Consider the following 6,255-nt stretch of genomic DNA (forward strand, 5'->3'; position numbering starts at 1 on the left):
TTCCATTATTCTTTCTCAAGATTTCTTTGGCTATTCAGTGTTTGTGTTTCTATATAAATTGTGAAGTTATTCATTCTAGTTATGTGAAAAATACCATTGATAGTTTGATAGGGATTGCACTGAATCTGTAGGTGGCTTTGGGTAGTATGGTCATTTTCACAATATTGATTCTTCTAATCCAAGAACATGATATATCTTTCCATATGTTTATGTCATCTTTAATTTCTTTCATTAATGTTTTGTAGTTTTCTACATACAAATCTTTTGCCTTTTTAGGTAAATTTATTCCTAAATATTTTATCCTTTTTGTTGCAATGGTGAATGGGATTGTTTCTTTAATTTCTCTTTCTGATTTTCATTTTTAGCATACAGGAGTGCAAGGGATTTCTGTATATTAATTTTTTATCCTGCAAGTGTGCTTTATTCATTGATTACAAATATGGAACACTTCATGAATTTGTGTGTCATCCTTGTGCAGGGGCCTTGCTAATCTTCTCTGTATTATTCCAATTTTAGTATATGTGCTGTGAAGGAAGCACCCCAAGAGTTCTTTGTGTGAAGATTTTACTGGAGGAAATTCCTGTGGGAAAGTGAAGCAGTTTAAGCTTCCACAGGCAGTCCAAGGCCCTTTAAGGAGGAGGTGAACATTCTCTCATACTTTCTTTAAGCCTTGTACAACAATGTATCTTACCCAAGAACTGGCCTTTCTTTAGGTCCAGAACTAATGATCACAAAGCACAGTGTCTTACTCCTGGAAATGCTTTTCTTAGGCTATGTGTTAATGATTATAATTGTAACAAATCTTGCTGGGAACCTGTTTCTCAAGACTTGTACCCCTGATTACACAGCAACAGTATATCTACCCAGAGATGTTGCCCAGAACGTGTTCTCCCAGGATAATCTTGTGCCAAAGTTATCTCAGGATGTGTTTCTTGGAAAAGGGTCTGGTGGAACTCTTACAATCTTGAAGTATTCTTTTTATCTATTTTCAGCAGCTTGTTGAAAAGTATATAAGGCCCCACTTAAACTAGTGAGATGGGTACTCTCCTGCCCCCTTCTGATGTCTATGTCAGGAGCTTTCTCTGTCCTGTCACTTTAAATAAAAATTTTCACACAAAGCTCTGAGTGACTGAGACATGTCTTTGGCCCCAGAGTTAAATCTTCTCCTTCAGAGACCATGAATCTGGTGGCACTGTTCACCATAAGCTATCATCTTGGGAGCTCGTCCAGGATCTTCAAGACAAGGTAAGAATACTCAGAGCTGGGACTCTTCTGCCCTTTTACTGTAAAGTCTCTGCTTTTCTAACTCAGAAGCATATGGACTGAACTTCTTTTCCTGGTCTCTCTGACTTTTTTATAACTGCTTGGGGAATTAAAGCTACTAACCTAATGTACTGGATTCTAGACTTTCAGAGGACTTGAAATCCATGCTGTTACTATGTTTTTCTAGCCATACCCCCATTCCAAGTTTTACAGGACACTGCAGACAGGAACACATTAGAGAGCTAGCTGGAGCTGGAGCTCCAGGGACATCTCTCAGACTGGAAATCATCATCCTGACCCAAGAGACCCAGAAGCAAATTCTTGTCACGGCTATGCCTCTGGACTGTATGGATGGAAACATTGCTGGTGAGCATAACATTCCTGAGGACACAGATCAGGGAACTCCAGATCTGGGCGGATTGGAAATGTACCAGACTTCTTCCCTTGGTAGTCCTAGCTCTTAGTGGACCAGAAAAAGCCCACCAGTGGCTCTTGTCTCAACTCCTTAGATATTCATTTTGTACAATCTGCTGGACAGGATTAGAAAGGTTGACCTTGACACTTCATGAACATGAAAGACTATTTTTTCCTCATAGGCCAGCCCTGCATCATCTCCTTTGTTATCACATAGACTCATGTGGCAACTCTCAGAAGGGATACAATGGGTTTTCCATTCATCCTTTTATGACTTGCCACTTCTACTTGCAGTCAAAAATATGCTCAAGAATGTGCACAGGCACAAAAAAGATGGATGTTTTCCCTAGTGGTCTTAGCTTGGGAGACATTCCAGAAGGCTACTCTGCTCCACCGTGGTGGCACCAGAGAAAAAGGGGAAATCAAGCCAAGGTTTTAATGGTGAGGAACTGGACATCAATCTGGGATGCCATCAGGTCTACCCCTGGTGCATCTCCACCCCGCCTCGGTGGTAGAACGGGGAGGGACGATAGTGAGACACCTGCATCGGCAAGAGACAGGTTAACTCCAGCCAGGGAAGGAAGCTTAGGTGGAAGACCTGTCTCCACCCGCATCTAGAGCAGGGAGGGATGCCTCCAGTAGAAAAAAAGTATGGCACTGGGTGCTGCTTTTTTCTCTCTTACAGATGGGAGCTAGCAGTTCCAGAACCACTCCTTTGAGTTGTATCTTGAAAACCTGAGATAAGTTTAATCCCCAAAGCCAAAAAAGTCCCTTATACACAGTCTTTCTTTGTTTTAAAAGAAGACCTCGCCTGCTCAGAGAGGACAATCTCTGCTGGGACAACTTCTTATCAGTCTGTCTACCCCTGTCATCAGAGCCAATTCGAACACTCTTGGGTTTAAATTTTTTATCTATGAAACTATGACTACAAAAAGGAGAGATGACATTTTTTGACACTGAATGGCCATGACATTCTTTAGACTCCTGAGAAAACTGGTTAAAATGAAATCTTTTTGAAACTGCAAAATTGGTTCTCTTTGCACAATTTCCTTGTAAAATTAGGAAAAAGCTGGCTTGTTGAAATACTTTTTTTTGAGCTCTACTTCTGCTTGAGAAACAAAAACATGCCTGGGAAAAAAATCTGAAGTTAACCCTTATCATGTACTTGAGATACACAGCCCATTCTGTCTGGGACTCCACCATGAGAAAACTGGTAGAACTTCAAGCCAAGGGAAAGAAAAAAAGGGCAAAGAGACAGTTTAAATTTCAAGTGGAAAACTGTGAGGTCTCTGTCTGTCCAGATTTATGTGTGTCTCAGTATGTTACTGTCCTTGGATAAAATTGCTAAAGGCTAATTGGTCACTAAGCTCTATTTAATTCGTCTAAAGAAAAGTAAGTGCTTAAAAATCAAATAGTTCTAAATTCAAGAAAATTAAAATGAATTGCAGGCATATGTGAACTGGGAGATAGTCACTATTGAATTGCTATCTGGTATTGATGTTTGTTTATTGATTTAATTAACACATTGTGAAGATACAAATGATGTAAGTTTGGGTGATTTATGTTTACCAATCTACAAAATGATGATATAAAGTACAGTTCATGGTTGCAATAAAGAATGGGATTACATTTTATTAAGGAAAAAGAAAGTAAGTCTAAACTAACAGGTGACTGTTTCTAAATGGGCAAATAGAGTGTTAAATACAGAAAGTATAAAAAAAAAAAAAAAGGGCTTGTGACAAGTGGAAGAGAGTTTTGTGCACGGTATAAGTTTCTTAAGGCTTTAAACTGCCTTTGAACTCTTTTTTTGTTACTTTGACTTAGTGAATAACCATTGTTTCACAGTGAATGTAAGCTGGTACCAAACTGGAATTTGGTTTTTTCTCCCTATTAAAAGAACAAAGTTTTCTTGAAATATGGTTTTTGATAACAGATTATGGCATGCATAGACAAAGCTTGTTCTGCTTCTACAAAAATTAACCCTTCATCAGGGAATTTAAAATGGATAAACAATGGCTATAAACCAAACAGTTGGGGCTATGGGAAATCCAAGATGGCCATGTGGCTTTTCCTGGCTCCCTGACAAACTTAATTTTAGTTGATAAGAGAAAGCTTTTTCTGGCTTCAGGGTTAATGTCTCACAGTGGATTTAAAAAATGGTTAAAATGTGTCCTCTACAACCTCCAGTTACTGGAGCATGTGCTTTGCTGGACAGGTCATACAGACACTGGCAAAAAAACTTCATGAGTTTCTTGGAGACTATTGCTTTCACTGGCATCCTCTGTTGTTAGGCAAGGATGGCAGACAAAGGGATTGGTTGCATGAGATTAAATAGAATTCTAAATATGATTACAATTTTCATGATTTTTTTTCTGATATATCACTGGCTTCTAATCTTTGTTTTCGGATATAAAGAAGCTGTTCTCAAGTCACTGATGGTTTAAAACAATTTAATGATTTACACCTGTGGGTAAAATTAAAACTTTTTTTCTCTCTGCCTCATCCCTTCAGAAATTGGAGACATTTGGGTTCTGAACAGCCTCATCAAAGTAAAAAAGACTGTCTCCAGACATATACAGAAATCTCAGAGTATACTGGGGAGCTCTAAAAGAGAAATCTACCCAACTGATGTCAGTTCTATGCCACCTAATATGTTTCACTGAATATCAAGTTCCAGTTTTGTTAATTAAGGTCTGTGTTTACTAGGACTCACTTCTTAGATAGTTTCTTGTGGTTATGTTTCATTGCTAAGATGTTTAATTAAGTTATTAAAAAGGACACTCTGAGTTTGTTTATAAGCTTATCTCAATAACCAATCTTTGAATAAAGATCAGATGCTCCAGGTTCTACAACCTGGAGATTAACAGCAGGATGCAGTCATTTAACAAATTGAGTCAGATGACCTGGAGATGTCACTGGGCTATACCTAATGGAAGTTCTTGACTTCTTATGATTTTACTATTACTGCTAACTATAGTGTTTTCTCTATTGCCTGTTTCAAGAAGTGTTGTCAATTACATTATCAACTGGGTGACTGAGCCTCTGATATGATGATGGTGTACAGTTCCTTATGAAATCCATAGTTATAATGATATGACTCTATATGTGAGAAGAAGCAACAAGAGGGAATATTTACCTGGACCAAGAGACTAGTGATACAGGTATGGTCCAGAGACTTTTGCTACTCACAGGGCCTAGTCCAATAACAGCACATAGAGTGAAATCTTCAACAGATCTGGGAATGAGCCTTCCCAGCACTGTGGGACATAATGGTCATGAAATGCCCCCCAAAACATGGTCAAAATGATGGCTATAGAGGGGCCCTGCTCTGGTAACTTGCACTTGCTGCCTGTATTTACAAAGATTAACTCATGGACACTACAGCTGCTGACCTTCAACATCCCCTGAAAGGAGTTTAGGGTGAAAATCAGAAATTAGACACTCACTCTGTGCTCTGGTGGCTCTGGTGACTTCCCTGGTGGCTCAGATGGTAAAGCGTCTGCCTACAATGCAGGAGACCCGGGTTTAATCCCTGGGTCAGGAAGATCCTCTGGAGAAGGAACTGGCAACCCACTCCAGTACTCTTGCCTGGAAAATCCCATGGACAGAGGAGCATAGTAGGCTCCTGCAGTCCATGGGGTCGCAAAGAGTAGGACACCACTGAGCGACTTCACTCTCTCTCACTCTCTGTGCTCTGAAAAAAAAAAAAAAGACAAAACAGGCCTTTGGACAGTTAGGTAGTTTCAGGTAAAAATTTTCTTTGAGTCCTAATTCTTGCATCTTCTTATATCTAGAAAAACACTAAAATTGTTAATGGTGACAACTACATTGGCTTATATATTAATACCACAATAAGAGACTAAAGCCTACTTAGACAAACAGACCATTGGCTACCTGGCTATAAGTCTCTCTAAAACAGCTGTCTATATTGGGGTTCAGACTCATTCTTCTAAGAGGAAATGGTAAGGTTTATTTTGTCTGTTAAGGTTCAGGTTGGCATTCTTTCAACTACTTCTAACTGAGTTTGTTATACCTACATTCAAAATGTATATAAACATGCCAAATGGCCCCATTCTTATAAACAGGGCAGCCCAAGCATTGACTCTGTCTAGACCAGGATCAAAGTTACTATCAAATGTGACCTGATTCTTATTTTTCGTTGGACCCCTGACTATAATAATTCCTTTACTGATTTTTGGTCTCTGCATTTTTAATCTGTTTGTTTAGTTTGTTCTTTCTAAAGGATACAACGGTTTCCCAGACAAAGTAATGGTGATGCAGAGATTCTGGTCGCTCTTCAAAATGGACTCCCCGACACGACTGAGCAACTTCACTTTGACTTTTCACTTTCATGCATTGGAGGAGGAAATGGCAACCCACTCCAGTGTTCTTGCCTGGAGAATCTCATGGACAGAGGAGCCTGGTGGGCTGCTGTCTATGGGGTCGCACAGAGTCGGATACGACTGAAGCAACTTAGCAGCAGCAGATGTTCCACTCTGGTCACAGACACAATTTTGGTTTATAAGCTCTCCTTGGTGGAAAACTGTCTTGACTTTTGTAACTGTAATCATATTATTC

The 6,255-nt window shown here is 39.4% G+C and overlaps 1 non-coding gene across 1 annotated transcript; it reads right to left on the reverse strand.

Annotated features, from left to right (window-relative positions):
- Nucleotides 1-433: 433 nt before the first annotated feature.
- On the reverse strand, nucleotides 434-539 carry LOC133236412 (U6 spliceosomal RNA). Its single transcript, XR_009732882.1, has one exon. It is a non-coding gene; the product is annotated as a U6 spliceosomal RNA (small nuclear RNA).
- Between the last annotated feature and the right edge of the window lie 5,716 nt (nucleotides 540-6,255).

This window comes from Bos javanicus, chromosome 2 (assembly GCF_032452875.1).
Source record: "Bos javanicus breed banteng chromosome 2, ARS-OSU_banteng_1.0, whole genome shotgun sequence".
Lineage (NCBI taxonomy): Eukaryota > Metazoa > Chordata > Mammalia > Artiodactyla > Bovidae > Bos > Bos javanicus.